We start from the raw sequence: 15,932 nt of genomic DNA on the forward strand, positions 1-15,932 counted from the left end.
CAATCAACATCTAAATTAACGACTCATGCAAAATATCTTTCTCCATTTGGATTCTCGCAATATGGACAACATGATCCTCTTAGGTATATGGTAGTAAATTTTAATAATGTTTTTGATGAATTTGATTTCCGTTAACGTATTTTGTAAAACTTAAATTTGATATTTTTAAAATGTGAGTATTAGTTCTTAGTTTTAATTTTGTATTTTTAATGTGTTATATGTTAAGATGTGGGTTTTTATGCCTTAAAAGGCTTTTCCCAAACCACACTTCATTAAGACCCCAGAGGTCAGATGAAGAAATACAATTAAATAAATAAATAAATTTCAATATGAACTATCATTGCAAAAATTATGCTATAAATTTTCCTCTCGATAGAAATTCACAACGTCGCACGTCTCTTCTTAGGATATTATTTTCTTAAACACATTTTAAACCAGTGCTTTCTTGGTAAAATCTGATTTTATTGGAGTTCTGCTAGGGTTCTTTTCAGAAATTAATCGAAGGATTCTTTCATGCGTTTCTTCAGGAATTCCTCCAGAAAATTCTTGATAGATTCTTCTGGAAGTTCCTCCAGGGGGCTTCCTGGAAGATCCTCAGATATTCCTCCATGGGTGGAATCGCAAACTTCTCTAGAGATTTAAAGAAATCTTCCTTCACGGATTCTTTCTGATTTTTTCCGGCGACCCTTAAAATATCCCTCCATAGATTCTTCCAGGAGTTCCCTTAGAAATGACTTAAAGATATATTTCTTGATGTTTCTTCAGGAATATCTGAATCGGAATTACACTGCATTCTCCAGTTTTCCAGGATATTTTTTTGTGATTCCTTTATGAATACTTTACAGGTTCTTCTGGGGACATTTTATCAGGGAGTTTTATCCACTAATACCATGCAGACATTGTGCAAGAAGTTCTTTCAAGATTTCAGAAGTAGGTCCAGGAGTTCTTCCAGGGTTTGTTCCAAATCGTCCTTCATTAGGGTATTTTTTCAAGAATTCTTTTAGTACCTGTTGGGTTATCTTCGGATTACCAACTCCTAAGAGCAAACGCCGGGTATCTTGGCCGTTAGTTTTAAGCTAAAATAGATATATATTTAGAATGAATTCTTTGCAGTGTATGAGGACTTACATTTTTGGTTGACCGATATAATAAGGAAGGTGTGGGCACAGGTAACACGCTGATAACCGTATGCCTACCGAATAACTTTATGTAAGTTTCAAACAATTATGGGTCAATAAATACAACTTACTACTAAGCAGTAAGCACATAGGAAATTCACCGTATTATTTCAACAATTCACCGTACGGTTTTAGGAATAAGGATTATAAATAAGTATAATTTTGCTGGATTTAAATACAACACTTCAAAGTCTAACGATGTTCACGATGACGAAGTTGTTCTTACGAATCCCCGATGACAATTGGCATGACAATTCGTCACAAACGTCAGAATCATCGAGCGTTGCTGTCAGATGGAGCGTCACGTTCGACAGCGTTGCTACGACGAGGGGTCCCGTCGGCACAGTACCTTTGCCGCATTTTCTGCACAAATTCGCGACTACTAAGTTGTCGAATGTGCGTGAAGGTTTACGTGAGAAAAAACGAGAGGGAAATATTTTTTGCTTTTTTTTCACGTACATTCTGACAGTTCCTTATGAGATTTTTCATTAGAGCGACAAAGACTTGGAATCTATTTTACCTTCGTAGTCGCGAATTCCCGAAGAATCTTTTTCAAGGATTCTTTCAGAAACTTCTTCATGATTTAATTAAGAAACTCCTCAAGGATGTTCTTTAAAGATGCCTTCAGAAACTTATCCTTAAATTTTTCGAAAAAATTCTCATAATTTTTTTAGAAACTCCTCCAAAGCCATCTCAGAAGTTTTTTTTTACCCTGTTGGGGAAATTAAACCACTACGTCCAATTAACTAAACTTTTGTGGTGAATCTCAGAAGCTCCCTCAAGAACTTTTCCAGGAGCTCCTCCAATGATTGTTTCTGAAATCGATTCAATGTTCATCATGTTTTATGTAGTTTCATAAAATACTTCTGAAAATATTTGTGGAGTAATTCCTCAAAGAATTCCCGGAGGAAATTTTGTGAAAGAACCGCAGGAGGCATTCCAAAGAGAAACCTTCTAGGCATTTGTTCAGTAATCCTTGTCGATATTTTCCAAGGGATTCCTTGGAAGAAAATCATGGAAAATGTTCGAGGTAACCCAACTAACAATTGCAAGTCACAAACAAGCAAGCTTGCTGAATTGTTGCTTAATAATGGTAATGATAGCTGAACTAAAATTATGCTCTACACATTACTGTTTAAATGATTTTTCAATTGAGAAAATAGCCAATGTTCGACTTTCCTAATCGGTATCAACAATGATAAATTAAAACACTTTTCAAAAGTTTAACAAGAAATTTATTCGACAAGCATTGATTCCTTGACAAAGGAGTTTAACAAAACATTTGTCTGCATCTTATTAAGCTGATGCATCGATATGCATATGCTCCTGAACAATGTGCTTTTCACTTGTCAAATAAACGCCTTCAGCCCGCCATAGTTTGACTCTGAACTTTGCTCGGATTATGGGATAAATCATGGCTAAAACTGTTTAGACAACCAAGTTATTAAAGAACCAAAATTTTAAACAAAGCACATAAAATAAAACAGAATAGAATTGTGTAGTTTAACATTGAGTGCCAAGAGACGTAATCAACGTAAAAATGAGGCATTTATTTATTATGATTAGTCTGTAACAAGCAGAACTTGTACCTTGATTTATATATATTTTTATTTTCCGTAGCAGTTCGATTGTACGAGACGCTTGGATCGATGCATTTGACATTGCAGCCCCGTCGTGTTTACTGAATATTGTTCCCACATTCACCTAGATAATCAAACAGCATTCAGAAATCGACACATTTCAAGTATCCCTAAACATCCTTATGCACTATTTATTGAACATAACATCAAGATTCCATGACAAAAGCATAAATAAAAAAAAATGCTTAACAGATCTTCGACTGAGCATGAACAGATGCTGTGACTGCACCATGTCCAAGACCACACCGCACCACATATTGTCATACATTTTAAAGATCGATATTTAATAATAAAAATAAAAACATATTCATATCGCAATTAGTACGTCTGGAAACAATATCTTCAATAAGGACCAACACTTTTTGGCCGCATTCGATACAAGTTTTCTCACCGTGCGATAAAAATACTGATAGCGAAATCAGAATGGAAAACACGTGTTTTGAGCTGAACAGCTGTTGAAGTATAAGGCGTTGTTCAGTTGATTACCTCGTGCTGTGCTAATTCACCACTGCTGAACACAAGTTCAGGAGTGATCATTATTGAGTCATGGGAAGATTATGTTTTGCTTTGGGCGCTGAATCTCACCATCTCTAGGATGGCGCAGATAAGAAGGCATGCGGCTGGCAATCGACAGGTCTCGAGATCTAATCCGGATTTAGGTAATCTATATATATAAAAATGCGTGGGACCGCGCATAACTTGAGAATGAAAGGACCGATTTTGGTCGTCTTAGTTTTGTTATATTAGTTTTCACCCAAGGAAGGTTTATGAGGCAAAAAACATGGAAAAATTGGGAGTTTTAAAAAATTGATCTTCCATACATTTTGACCGGGGACTTGGTCTTGGCTAGAAACTTGTGGTCGTGCAAGGGATAGCTAGGAAGAGAATGAGTTACCCAAACGTGTTCCACAGTCGGCGCACGTCTGGTTATCTCATTCTACCACCCGTTCTTTCTTGGTCCGTTTCGGTCGGGCCTAGCAGGTAGCAAATTAATAGATTTGAGGCGATCGCCTCTCGATCGCCGCCGCTGCCGATCAGCTGTTTTGTATATAGTAATTGAATCAGAAGTAAATATACCGTCGCGAAGACAACATCTGTTGGTCTATCGTGTTTCTGTTCGCGTAATAAATTAGTTTCGATTTACCGTAATCCGCCGCGAGTTTTTAATACGAGTCCGAAACCTTTAGTGTGACGCGCGAACATTTGGTCCTTCGAACCGGATTATCGTTCCTGGCGAAGGTTTTTGGACACCGGCGCGAGTGATTTTGGGAGATTGGAGCCACGGACAGTGATGGACGATTGTACTATTGTGCAGTGACTCGTGAACAGTAGTGGCTCCATTGCAAAAAGTAATTCGCGCCATAGTGAAGAAGATTTTGCGCCGTCCGTAGTGCGTAAACAGTGCAAAATCCAATAGGAGACCACCGAAGCCGATAGTGGCCATCTCCTTGGCGGAACTGGACGACGACGACGAATCGCATCAACGAGGACGATTGCAGGCCGGAAGGCAGATAAGGGAGTAGCTTGCATGAGTGTGGTGGCGTAATTTGCATGATACGCCGTTTTGAAACTTTGTGGCTGTGCATCGAATAAATCATTGAAATGCATGTGATGTGAGTCAGTTTTATTTCAAGAGCAGTAGCCCTGGTGTCCGCTTAAAAAGGTCTTGTTTGGTCTCGGTTTCGCTGGAATTTGTTGGCTGTTGATTCTACTTCCAAGGTTGGTTCCCCTGCTGCTGTCGTTTTTGGGTTGTAAGTCTGTCAATCGGGTCGCGTGGGTGGTTCGTCGAGTCGATCAAAGTGCTAGGTGTTTGTGCAAGTGCAGTGCAGTGCAGTGGTGTGAATTTTCGACTGTGCAGTGGAGTGACTTGGTACTTTATTTGATTGAGCTGCCCACCTCGTTTGTGTCCAATTATGCCTGACCTCCGAACGCTCAACAAGCAGGAGCACCAGCTTCGGAAATCGCTGGAAGGAATTCAACAGTTCGTCAGTGGTTTCCAAACGAAGCGAGATGCGGGACAAGTTGGCGTTAGACTGGAAGCGTTGGACAAACTTTTCAATCAGTTCCTCGAGATCCGAATGCAAATCGAGCTGCTTTTGGAGGATGCGATTGAGGATGGCGATGGCGACGAAGAAGCGCTCGTTGAGCAGAATGACAAGGTACGGCAGGATTTCGAAAACGTGTACTACGCGCTGAAGTCAGAACTGCAGACCTTCCTATCGATTGGATCCAGCGCGCTGAAGAACTCCACGCTTCAAGCACCGGATGCGCAATCAGGAACCCAGTTTGCGAAGGTGAAACTCCCCGAGATAAGGCTGCCGTCGTTCACCGGAAAGATCCACGAATGGGTGCCGTATCGTGACAGCTTCCGGAGTCTCATACATGATAGTACTCTCCTCACGGAAGTGGACAAGTTCACCTATTTGAGGTCTTCGTTGTCCGGTGATGCGCTGCAGGAAATAAACTGCATTGATTTGTCTGCAGCCAACTACGCGGTGGCCTGGAAGGCGTTGGAGAGCCGATACGAAAACAAGAAGTTGATCGTCAAGGCGCACCTCGATGCACTTTTCGCCGTGGAGGCACTCAAGAAGGAAAGCTACGAGGAGCTTAACCGGTTGATCAGCGCGTTCGAGAAGAACCTGCAGATGCTGGAGAAGATCGGCGAAAAACCTTCGGACTGGAGCACGATTCTCGCCTATATGGTTTGCTCCCGATTAGACATGGCTACCCTGCGCCACTGGGAAACCCACCACAATAGCAAGGAAGTTGCACAGTATCCCGCAGTGATGGACTTTCTGAAGAGTCACTGCTCCGTTCTACAGTCGATCGCTCCATCAAGGGCTACGGTTCCCATCCAGCAACGACAATCTCGTCCAGTGGTGTGCAACACATCTTTCAAGTCCGCTCTGAAGTGTCATTTCTGCAGCGAGCCACGACACTCTGTATTCCAGTGCGCAAGATTCCAGCGGATGAGCGTGCCGGAGAGGATTGAAGCTGCAAACAGGAACAAGCTCTGCCGAAATTGTTTGTATCCTGGACATTGGGCCAGAACCTGCGAGAAGGGAACGTGTCATCAGTGCCATCAGAAGCATCACACACTGCTGCACTCTGACGCACCCAGATCCTCCGTTCCACCCACGCAGTCAAGACCGTCGACAGTCAATCCACAACCTAGACAGCCACAATCCAAGCCGCCAACACCGAACCAACAGACACGGACTGCTAACACTGCAAACACACCAGACTCACACACTCAGCCAGCCACAGAACACGCCACCACAAGCCAAACACATGTAGCTCTCCCAATTACACCGACACAAACCATCATTCTCTCGACCGCACTAGTCAGTATTCAAGACCGCTATGGCAACCCCATGGTAGCACGAGCTCTACTCGACTCGTGTTCGCAGCATTGTCTCATGACAAGAGGTTTCGCTAGCAAGCTGAAGCTAGACGAAACGCCAGTCTACCTGTCGATTCAAGGCATTGGATCGTCGCAAGCAGTGTCGACAAAGCTGATTACCGCTGTAGTAGGTCCAAGGTCGCCGAACATATCGTCGTTCGTCGAAGAAATGTCGTTTCACGTCTTGCCGAAGTTGACTGTGTCACTGCCGACAGCAAGCTTCTGCGTCGCAACGTGGAATCTTCCGAATCCCTCGCTGCTAGCGGATCCCAAGTTCTTCGAGATGGGACCGATAGACCTCATCATCGGAGCAGAATACTACATGGAGCTGCTCAAACACGAACGGCGGAGGGCAACAGACGACGGCCCGACTCTACAAGACACCGTGTTCGGATGGATTGTTTCCGGTCCTGTTCCCGAGGGTCCGACTGCTGCAACGTACTCCCTAACCCACGTTTGTTCGACGGCGGAGATCCAGGATCAACTTTCCCGGTTCTGGGAAGTAGAAACTTGCCAGTCAACCAGCACGCTGTCGGTCGAAGAATCGGCCTGCGAGGAGTTTTTCGACAAAACGACATTTCGGGACGAAGAAGGGAGGTACGTAGTCACTCTGCCGAAGAAGGAGCGGATGATCCAGCAGCTAGGCGACTCCAGATCTACAGCAATCAAGCGCTTTTTGGGAGTAGAACGGCGGCTCGCGATGAATCCAGAACTGAAGACGCAGTACGCGGAGTTCATGCGCGAATATCTGGACATGGGTCACATGAGGGAGCTTTCCGACGATGATGATGCGAGCGCAAAGTCGTATTACTTGCCTCACCACGCTGTTCTGAAGCCAGACAGCACGACTACGAAGCTGCGTGTCGTTTTCGATGCTTCCTGCAAGACGTCCAGTGGAATCTCTTTGAACGATGCCCTAATGGTGGGACCCGTTGTGCAGGACATGATCGTGGACATCACACTCCGGTTCCGTACGCACCGATTCGCCCTCGTAGGAGACGTAGCTAAAATGTACCGCATGGTGCTGATGAATGCAGCCGATCAGCAGCTGCAAAGGATCGTTTGGAGAGACAGCGCTTCAGAGCCGATCCGTACTTTCACTCTCACGACAGTCACCTACGGTACAGCGTCCGCTCCATACCTCGCAACGAAGTGTCTACAGCGCCTGGCAGATGAAGGGGAAAAGTCGCATCCTGCAGCGGCAAAGGTCCTCAGAAAGGACTTCTACGTCGATGATATGCTGTCCGGCGTAGACGACATCGAAGAAGGGAAGACACTAGTTGGTCAGATGGTAGAACTCCTGCAGTCTGCCGGATTCTCCTTGCGAAAGTGGAATTCTAACAGCAAAGAGTTGCTGTCAGCGGTGCCGGAGGGTTTGAGAGATGAGCGCTCGATTCTGGAGCTAGATTCGTCTACCGCCGCCGTGAAAACGTTAGGCTTGACATGGGAGCCTAGCACGGACTGCTTCCGATTCAGTTCGCCAGCTTGGAATGAGGCCGCGGAGATTACGAAGCGTTGCGTCTTGTCTGATGCGTCTCGACTGTTTGACCCGTTAGGACTGGTAGGTCCGGTAATCATCCAGGCGAAGATCTTCCTTCAAGATCTCTGGAAGCACGACTGCGAGTGGGATGAACCGCGTAGCTCGCAGCTTCAAGAGCAGTGGCGTGAGTACAGGCGAAATCTAGCAGGCCTAGACGGGATTGCAGTTCCCCGATGGGTTGGAACAAGCCGTAGCACCGAAACGGTGGAGCTGCACGGATTCTGCGACGCGTCGAACAAGGCATACGGCGCATGCGTGTACGTACGTACCGTGACAGCAGATGGGAACGTGTCAGTTCACCTGCTGACCTCCAAATCTCGGGTGGCTCCGCTCGAGAATTTGAAGAAAAACAAGAAGTCGCTGTCAACACCCCGCCTAGAGTTGTCCTCGGCACTTCTCCTCGCTCACCTCTATGAGAAAGTCGCCAAGAATATCAACGTCGTCACCAAGTGCCACTTCTGGACAGACTCGACGATCGTCGTCTGCTGGCTTTCATCGTCACCTGCGAGATGGAAGCAGTTTGTGGCGAATCGTGTCTCCGAAATCCAGCACATTACGAAGGGAAGTGTTTGGAAGCACGTCGCCGGTGAGGATAACCCGGCGGACATCATTTCTCGAGGAATGAGTCCAGCGCAGCTTCAGTACGAGTCTCGATGGTTTCACGGACCGAAATGGTTGATGTTGGACAACCAGTACTGGCCCAATTCGGCACAGATCGACGAGGGCAGTCTCGACCAGGCAGACTTAGAGGAGAAAGCGATTGTCGCGGCCCTCCCCGCCGTTTCCCCTAGTGAGATTTTCGGACTTCGTTCGTCGCTGGTGGATCTAGTTCGGCTGACTGCTCACATTCGACGGTTCAAGTGGAATTCATCGCCGGCGAATCGGTCCTGTCGGAAAGTAGGCTGCATCACGTCCCAGGAGTACGACGACGCAGTCAAGGAGCTGGTGAAGCTTTCGCAGCGGGAATGCTTTCCACAGGAATTCGCGGACATCGCTCGACACGGACAGGTGCAGGATTCCTCTAGAATATCGAGCCTCAATCCCCAGCTGGTTGAAGGCGTACTGTGCGTTGGCGGCCGGTTGAAGAATGCGGATGTATCGGATGGCCGCAAGCATCCGTACATACTCGACCATCGGCATCCGTTCACGAAAATCGTCGTAGTCTATTACCACCGCAAATACTTCCACGCTGGCCAACAGCAGATCGTCACGGCAGTTCGAGAGCGATTCTGGCCAACGAGCGCCAGGAATCTCGCAAGGCAGGTTATCCACGAATGCGTGCAGTGCTTTCGTGCGAAACCGAAAATCCAGGAGCAACTGATGGCCGATCTACCCCCCGAGCGAGTCAGGCCCTGTTTCCCGTTCCAGAAAGTCGGCGTCGATTACTGCGGTCCGTTCCACGTTGTGTACCCGCAGCGTCGAGCCCGACCGATCAAATGCTTCGTAGCAGTGTACGTGTGCCTAGTTTCCAAAGCGGTGCATTTGGAGTTAGCGGCTGATCTGTCGACGCAGGCATTCCTCGCGACGTTGCAACGGTTCACTGCGCGTCGTGGCAAACCTTCGTTGATAATGTGCGACAACGGGACGAACTTCGTCGGCGCTCGGCGAAAGCTGGATGAGCTAGCCCAGCTGTTCGCGAGTCAGCAGTTCACGGATGCAGTGCTACGACAGACGATAGAGGACAGAATCGAGTTTCGGTTTATTCCAGCCCGCTCACCGAACTTCGGAGGACTGTGGGAATCGGCGGTGAAGTCGTTCAAGACCCTGTTCAAGCGAACGATTGGCACCCGCAGCCTGGAATACGACAGGATGCAAACGGTGCTAGCACAGACAGAGGCAATCTTGAATTCAAGACCGCTGACCCCGATCAGCAACGATCCGGACGACTTCGAGGCCCTCACCCCTGGACACTTCTTGATCCAGCGGCCGCTGACGGCTATTCCGGGACCCGATCTTGGTGGAGTTCCGGAGAATAGACTTTCGACTTGGGAAAGAATGACGGAGTTCACCCAGAGGTTGTGGAAGAAATGGTCGGAGCAGTATCTGTCTAACCTCCACAATCGAACGAAATGGACGAAGCAGAGGGACAACATAGCTGTTGGCACTATGGTTGTTTTGAAGGAGGAGAATTTGCCACCCTTGAAGTGGCAGTTGGCACGGGTGACCGAGGTCCACCCTGGGTCTGACGGGAACATCAGAGTTGTGACCGTGCGGACCAAAGACGGCAGTTACCAGCGAGCGATCTCCAAGATCTGCGTGCTGCCAATCCGCGACAATTTTTCATCTGGCGAAGGGGAGAACTAGGACTCCTCCAACGGCGGAGGTCGAAAAGACCTCCGCAACCTCAGTTAAGTTATGTATTTGTTAAATTTTCGAAAAAGTAATCCGATCATTTTTCTCCAGACATGCCTCCCTGCCGTTTGGTGCAGCCAAATAAACGACACTCAGCATATTTTGAGTTGTCCTCCGTCCGTTGTCATGAAATTGAGGTAATATGTGTCGTGTACGTTGGTGATTGTTGCATGTGCATCGTTGCATCCCGTCCAGTTTGTTTCGTCAGTCTAGCAAATGGCTAGGAGTGGTAGTATTTCGTCATGTCCTGAAACTAAAGTCCCAAAAACGTTTGATGTTCCGAGGTACAAGTCTACCGTTGCGTTTGGAGGAAGAAGTGCGCAATTCAACCTCCCGGATTTCCGCCACGATTTCCCACGGGTATGGCCAATCTGTGAAGATCGTCCGGCATCAAGGATCCGTCAAACTCACCACGGATAGCTGGGAAACCAACGAGCATCAACGTCATCGAAAACAGGACAAACCGAATCTACCATCGTTCGTCAGAGGGATCGTCGGCGCCACACGGGCGTCCAACGGAGGCCTGAGGGCCTCCGTCCAGGCAAGTCATTCGTATTTTCATCATTACATGTCAAAAAGCACCCTCTCATTTTATTCAGCGACCACCATCGTCACCCGCGGCACAGATTGCCTCAACATCCGAAATCCAAGAAGTCCAAGTAGAAGTCCGTTAAGCCAAGCACGTCTCGAACATCTTCCGTCCCAGATCAAGTCGCCAGTAGGTACTCGGTGGCGCTCAAGTTGTCCAAGCATTCCAAAGTCCATCACGTAGTCGTCAGGAGTAGGAGTCGTCAGAAGCAGGAATCAAAAGTCGTCGTCAAGGCCAAGTCACCAATCGTCCAAGATCGAAGTCGCTGCAATGCACAGAAGCCTGTAAAACAAGTCATCGAAGAAAAATACACACAGTCCACACACCGAAATCATCCAACGTTCCACTGAAGTTATCGCCACCATCCACCTTTGAAGCACATCGGTAGTCAACAAGTCCTGGCAGACAGCTGATCACCGTAAGGAACGAATTCCAGCGCAGAAACTTGTCTGCCAGGTAAGTTGTTCCGATTTTACACGAAATTCCTACACGATATTATATCCACCTTTCCATCCAACCGAGGAAAAACACAACACCGAGCCATCCGTCCAAGCCAATGAAGAGCAATAGGCAACCGACAGCCCGTCGGTGCACAGTATATAGGCCAAGGTCATCCCGTTGGCTCATCATCGTCGTCACCAGTAGCAGCAGCAGTGTACATAGTATATAAGCGAAATTGAATTTGTTCACATTGGTATTACTACCTAAGCTAGTTTTGAACACACACGTTAGTTAGAGTAGGAGGTATTGAAATTATTTGTATTTCAAGGCGGCCGGCTTATGGTCGTGCAAGGGATAGCTAGGAAGAGAATGAGTTACCCAAACGTGTTCCACAGTCGGCGCACGTCTGGTTATCTCATTCTACCACCCGTTCTTTCTTGGTCCGTTTCGGTCGGGCCTAGCAGGTAGCAAATTAATAGATTTGAGGCGATCGCCTCTCGATCGCCGCCGCTGCCGATCAGCTGTTTTGTATATAGTAATTGAATCAGAAGTAAATATACCGTCGCGAAGACAACATCTGTTGGTCTATCGTGTTTCTGTTCGCGTAATAAATTAGTTTCGATTTACCGTAATCCGCCGCGAGTTTTTAATACGAGTCCGAAACCTTTAGTGTGACGCGCGAACAACTTGAAACGTCAAAAAACGCAGTAGGCAAGACAAAGTTTGCCGGGTACAGCTAGTTTTATATGTAATTTTTATTTCATAATAGGTGTTCTCAACATGAGAGCAAATAATTACTCTCGTGAGAGTTCAACATTTTTGCATTTTATTTATTTTCAGCCATTTTTGCCAAAGCTGAATAACAACTTTCTTGTACATTTGTAAAACGCTTTGAACAACAAAAAATTAAGTTGGTGTACAACATGATGCTTTACAACTTCTCCAAATTTGTGTGAACAAAACCCGAACATAGATGGTACGTGAAAATAATTCAAATGTTATTCAACATTATGCTAAATTAATTCGTCATAATGGTGCCTGTTAAATGAGTGATTGTTAGTTGGGAATCTGTTACTGACATTTTTGAAAAATCCTTTAACTACTGAAGGAGTCTTAAGCGATATTTCAGATGGAATGCTTTAGTAGGCTTTAGATGGAATCCATGGAGGAATTTCTAAAAGAATCATTGGAGGAATTCTTGAAAAAATGGTTTATCTAATTCCTGGAGATTATGTGAAGGAATCCTAAGGAATTTTCTCCAATAATTCTAGAAAGAGTTGCCACAGAAATTTTTGGAAACTCTCACTCAGAAACCCTTGGTGGAATTCCTACAACGATTTATTAATATTTAGAAAAAATCCAAGACAAATCTTATAACAAAATTCATGGAGGATGTTTGGAAAGAATTCTCGAGAGAATTCATGTACATAGTTTTAAAGGAATTCATGAAAGAATGTCTGTAAAGGTTCCTAGAAATTTCCAAAGGAATATATGTAAAACTTTCTAGAAATTTTTCTGAAGATAGGTATTTCTAAATTTCTTTAAAAATCAAAAGAATTACTAATGGTATCTTGGAAAAATTTCAGGAGGAATTACTGGTGAAATACACGAAGGAATACCCGAGGGAACTCACGAACTATATGATTTTTTCAGAAATTACTGAAAGAATATCTACTGGAATTACAAAACAAAATCATGGATGAACTTTTGAAGAATGTCCTGGAGACACTCCATAAAGAAATTTATAGAAGAAGCCTTAAAAGAACTTTTGGAGTATCCGATAGAGGAATTCCTGAAAGAGTCCTGGAATAACTGTGTAAATATAATTCCTGAAGTTATTTCTGAAGGACGAACGTCCACAAGTTACGCCACGCTTTGAGGAGCGAGGGGTTCCGGAGAGTGACATTATTTATGAACTTTCTCTTAGAAACGGCTACGCAGTTTTTTAGCAGCGAATGATTTTTATTCACTGTTAAAAGACTACGTAGCCGTTTCTAAGCGAAAGTTGAAACCGTACAGTCGAGCCTCCAATTGCTTATTTATGGATTTTTTTTAAGAATCCTAGGAGAAATTTCTAAAATAATTCTGAATTTTTTATTTTCTAAAAATATTTAAAACGCTGTTAGAATGTCAGGAATCCATGGATGGTTTTCTGAAAGAATCTCCGGAGAAATTTCTGAAATAATCCGTGGAGGAGTTTCTTAAGCATGGAGTTTTTTTTAGAAGAATTCATGATGAAATTTCTGGAGGATACTCTATAGGAATTTCTGAAGATTGCATGGAATATATGCCTTCAAAAAAGTCATTCGGAAATTGCCATGAAAATCTTCCAAGAGATAATCAAAGAATATGTAGTAGCATGTGTTTATGAACCTTATTAGATCAACGCCAAGAATGTTGTTGATAACTCGTTATGGTTTACAAAAGAGACTCGCTTAGTACTTAAAATAGAATAAGTGAGTACCTATCTTCAAAGTATTACTGTAAGAAATCACTAAAGTAAATCACATAAAAATGTTACAAAAGATATACAAGAAAAATACATATGCAGAAGAAAAAACAATAGAAACTGTTAAAAAAAAACTGCTATCAGGTTTAAATAGGTGGTTCGTAATGTTTGCAACTCGTTGCAAAACTCTATTTTTACAGCACGAGTTGTACATTTATCCAACGAGGCTGGCCATTTTGCAACTCGTTACATAAATAACTATAAAACTAAAATATTAATTTTTAAAACTAACTCAATTACATATTGATTTTTGCAATACCCATTGAAGAGGCCCCCGCTCCGCCGTCGAGAACATTAACAAAACTATCAAGTTCCAGCTACAGCACCAAACAAGATTTCCTTTTGCAAAAAAGGCACATGATTTCGGGAGCGTATGTTATCTACATGATGTTGGCATTGAAAGTACCACGCGGGAAGTGGGTTTTCCTAGAGGAGGAAACGACTTTGTAAATTAAATTGGAAAACAAATATTTCCGTAGGGCCGACCAGCCACAAAAAAAAATTACATTTGTCAGAAGAAACAGTTTTATTTTTGTTGCCAGAACAAATTGACAATTTATTTGAGTTTACCTAAAATATGTTTGATTTTACCATGCTTTTTTCTGCGTGTAGTAGGTCGATTGACCACTCGCTGCGCTGGCGTCGTTTTTGCTCCTGTTTGACGTTTGCTCACTACCGTCACCTAGTGATGGCCCGGCCAAGCACAGTACGTTTAGCATTGGGCGGTTATGTTTTGATGACGATGTTTTTCAATGAAATTTATTCTAAGAGTTACGTCTGTTGCTCTGTGTTAACACCATTACTCAATAAAAACTAGACGAAATACTAGTAATCCTACATTATAGAGATCTGCGGAGGCGGCCATTGTGAGCCAATCGTGCAGAGAGAACTGTCAAAGTGTGAGCCAAATGAACATGCTTATCGTTCGTAGGAAGGCGTCGTTTGAACGGTATTGCAATCGGAACTAAATAAATAAAAATTATTTATTTTCAATATCGAGTTATTGGCGGCAAATGTATGTTTAGCAAAAAGATAAAAATTTATTAATTCTGCTTTCAAAAGCTCATGCTTATGACGACACTTTTGTTGCTGAACTTGTCGGAAAAACTTCCATTGCTGCTTCTTGCTTCACTTCTGTCGATATGATTAGCGTAACACTTTTGCAAAGAATTTCAGATTTCTTCGATTGCTCCGCTATTTCAACAAAATTTTGAAAAAAAAAAATTCTACCATAATTCGAAAATGTAAACAAAACAACTTGAACCACAACGAAGTCACGCACAAAGTTTGAACATCTAGCTTTGTAGCAAGTGTTGGCAGCTGTTGTAAACAAAACAAACAGCGTTGCCGAATCGACGTATGTAACTTCCGCTCATCTCTATGTAGAGGATTTCTACGAAATACCAATGAAAGATGTGCGTGCCGGCCGAAAGGAACTTGAGACACATTTGCAATTATTAGAAAAAGATAAAGGTCAGTTAATTTCAAAACATATACTGTACTTGTTAATGTTACATACGGTGTTTGGTAAAGTTATGCTTGATTTGAGATTTTTAGAGCTTGGGCCACTGCCATATATGTTGGGGACATCTATTAACCTTCTTCGGGCATTGAAAAAAAAGTTACGAATAATGCATTGGAGTCATTATGACCCAGAAGTTCAAATTCTTATAGAATTATGATTTATTTTACCAATTTAAATGACGGACGTCTTATGTGAAAGATAATATCGTCAAGAATGTGTTGATATGGTAAAACAGTGGTTTTGGGAACATTGGCCACCGGGAATCTGCTACATAGGGCACCATGTCAGACATGTGAGATAACATTATGTTTTGCTAGTACTGCCCATGATCGCATAGTCGAAGTAATCACCATTGACAATGTCAGCATTCACAAGCTAATATCTATCACATGTGCACAGCACAATTGTGACCAGTTTAATTCTATAGAGCACAACATCTAATTACTAGCTATATGTCAACGTGAAAAAATAAGCTTTTTATTATTCAGTCACGCAAAAAAATCATGGTAAAATCAAAAATATTTCAGGTGAACTCAAATAAATGGTCAATTTGTTCTGGCAACAAAAATAAAACTTTTTGGAGCAAATCGAACGTCACATTTGAAGCAAATTCAATCCATTTTTGAAAAAAGCATGCATCTTCTAGGGTCTGTGTCATTTGGCATGAGGCCGTTTAGCATAAGGTCACTTGCCATAAAGACATTTGGCATTAGGGGTCGCAGTACTGACCACTTTTGGTGAGTACCGGTATTTCG

General features: G+C 43.8%; 2 protein-coding genes across 3 annotated transcripts in view; both read left to right on the plus strand.

Annotated features, from left to right (window-relative positions):
• LOC115253479 (KAT8 regulatory NSL complex subunit 2) overlaps positions 1-15,932 on the plus strand; it is a 598,461-nt gene that overhangs the window by 438,348 nt on the left and 144,181 nt on the right. The window lies entirely within an intron of this gene.
• The window catches only part of LOC109414872 (protein nervous wreck), a 52,412-nt gene that overhangs the window by 1,588 nt on the left and 34,892 nt on the right, over positions 1-15,932 (plus strand). The window lies entirely within an intron of this gene.

This window comes from Aedes albopictus, chromosome 2, assembly GCF_035046485.1.
Source record: "Aedes albopictus strain Foshan chromosome 2, AalbF5, whole genome shotgun sequence".
In the NCBI taxonomy this organism is placed as follows: Eukaryota; Metazoa; Arthropoda; class Insecta; order Diptera; family Culicidae; genus Aedes; species Aedes albopictus.